The following is a 3046-nucleotide window of genomic DNA, read 5'->3' on the forward strand; positions in this document are numbered from 1 at the left end:
AGAGTCAATTTTAATTTTAACTAAATATTTATTATTAGGGGTATTTTAATAAATTTATTATTAGAAATATTTTGTAAATTAAAAAAAATCAATATAAAAATATAATATTTAATTAGGTTTATATTTAATTTTTAGTCATTAATATTTTAATTTGAATGATTAAGGGTAATTTTGATATATTACATAATACAACCAAGAAATTAACCAAACACCAAACAAAAATTTAGTCATTCCTAGGATTATTATATAATATTTCAATCATTAAATTTTATAACTAAACATAGGAATCTTAAGTAATCTCTAATATTTAATTAGGTTTATATTTAATTTTTAGTCATTAATATTTTAATTTGAATGATTAAGCGTAATTTTGATATATTACATAATACAACCAAGAAATTTAAACTCAACCAAACAAAAATTTAGTCATTCCTAGGATTATTATATAATATTTCAATCATTAAATTTTATAACTAAACATAGGAATCTTATATATCAAGTAATCTCATTCCTAGGCATTATATTCTTAAAAATAATATTCTTAGTAATGAAAATTAATTCTTGAACCACACACCCTTAAAGCCTTTTGAACTACTAGCATATCCAATAAACACACATTTTTGAGATCTTGTCTCTAATTTATGCTTATTATATGATCTAAGAAGAGGGTAACAACAACCGCCAAAGACCCTGAAATTAGTATAATCTAGTGTAGTACCAAAGATTAATTCATAAGGTGATTTATGTTGAAGATTTGGAGTTGGGATTCGATTAGTGATGTGAGTTGAAGTCACAGTTTCCTCATCCCGAAGGGTTAAAGGCATTGCAGCAATTGATAACATAGTCAAGCCCATTTCTATCAGATGTCTATATTTCCTCTCTTTAATGCCATTTTGTTCAGGTATATATGGACACGAATACCTCTACTAGATACCGTGTTAAGCAAGAAATGATGTGAATTGAAGTCACAATTTTCTCATCCTAAAGAGTTAAAGGCATTGCAGCAGTGGATAACATAGTCAAGCTCATTTCTATCAGATGTCTATATTTTCTCTCTGTAATGTCATTTTGTTCAGGTGTATATGGACAAGAATACCTCTACAAGATACTTTGTTAAGCAAGAAATGATGTGAATTGATTGGAAACATACTCGCTTCCATTGTCTGATTGAAATTGTTGAATTTTATGATCTGTGAGATTTTTCATATAAATCTTGAATTGTTTGAATGCTGTGAGAACTTGACACTTGGTTTGTAAAAGAAAAAGAAAGGTATATTGAGAGAAGGCATCCACAAATGTAACATAGTATTTAAAACCTTTATGAGAAGTCAAAGGGGTTGGTCCCCAAACATTAGACAAGACAAGTTGTAGAGGAGCAATGTAAGTAGTTGAAGAATCATAAAAGGGAAGTTTATGCATTTTAGCCATGATACAATTATCACATCAACCAGTCTGAATTTCATTTCTATTTCTTGGAATAGCTATATTACATTGAGTCAGAATTTGATGAATAATTTTCATACATGTTGTCAACTACTTTCAGTCTGAATTTCATTTTTATTTTTTTTTGGAGAGATTAGGAGATACTGTTGTCAACTACTTTCATACTGTACCCTAGTCGGCCTGAACTTTGCGGGTCGCGACTAGTGGCTATTTACTTATGTTATATATCTATATACTGTCTTTCTCTTATTCTCCTTAATGCCTTTATCTGTATATCACTTTTGACTTCACGCTTTATCTTTTAGTTGTCGATGCGTGAGTGATACGACTTCGCGATTTTAATTTTTACTCTTTTCAGACTTCTCGATTAATACTTCTTTCAATTATACTTATAATTATGTAATAAAAATCCACCTGAGAGTTATACCACTGTAATATCATTGACTTATGACTCGAGCATAAATATTTGAATATTAGGGTGTTACACCTTCCGCTTCGTCACTCTAATGATTTGTCACTAAGAGTCTGGATTACTCAGCTACATGCATCAAAAGCCTCCTTCTCCATTGGTCCCTCTAACGAATCTCTAAGTTTGACCAAACTTATGACAATCTTTCATAAGATAAAACTAAGCCAACCGGGTCCTAGTAACACATCACAACAACTGTATATGCTTACCTCTCATCGGAGGATCCGACTCCGTCGGCTCACTCGTATCCAAAACAAACACACGGCCTGGTTGTTGATTCTGACTCATGTTCTGGTTTCCCCTACGACGGCAGTTCTTGGCTAGGTTCCCAGGTAGTCCACAAGCATAACACAGGTGACTCCCCCTCATATGGTGAAACTGGGCATTGTTGTCCTTTTTGAAGTTTCCTTGACCTTGAAGATGCTGAGGAGTGTATCCATCTTTCTTAAAGTTCTGTCCCCTTGGTCCAAGATAATCACCACGAGCTCAGTTGTCAGTAGAACCACGATTTCCTCTCGGCTCAGCTACCTTTTTGGCAGAGTCCTCCACAACTCGCACTTTGTTCACTAGTTCCGAGAACATTCTTATCTCCAAGGGAGCTACAGTAGTCATAATGTCGTCCTTGAGGCCTCCTTGGTACTTGATACATTTCCAACTCTCATAGGTCTCAGGGGCTCCCTGACATATCCTTGAGAACCTACAGAGCTCTTCAAATTTGCTTGTGTACTCTGCTACTGACATTGAGCCTTGCTTCAGCTACATAAGCTCTAACTCCTTTGCTTCTTTCACCGACTCCAGGAAATACTTCTTATAGAACGTCGTTTGAAACACATCCCAAGGGATTTCTGCATTCGGAAGTCGCAGCAACTAGCACTCTCCTTGCCACCAATGTTGTGCCTCTCCTAACAGCTGATAGACCGCAAACTCCACGTATTGGTTAGCCGGGACATGTTGAGCCTGTAGTGCACGCTCCATAGCTTGGAACCAATTATCCGCCTCTGTAGGGTTGGTCGAACCTTTGAAGGTCGGTGGATGAACCTTGAGAAATGTAGCCAAGGTCATCAGAGCACCAACCAAGTCATTACCATTTCCTTCCCCATTATTATTCCCGTTTCCATCACCGTCTCCATTTCC

Source organism: Arachis ipaensis, chromosome B02 (assembly GCF_000816755.2).
Source record: "Arachis ipaensis cultivar K30076 chromosome B02, Araip1.1, whole genome shotgun sequence".
Lineage (NCBI taxonomy): Eukaryota > Viridiplantae > Streptophyta > Magnoliopsida > Fabales > Fabaceae > Arachis > Arachis ipaensis.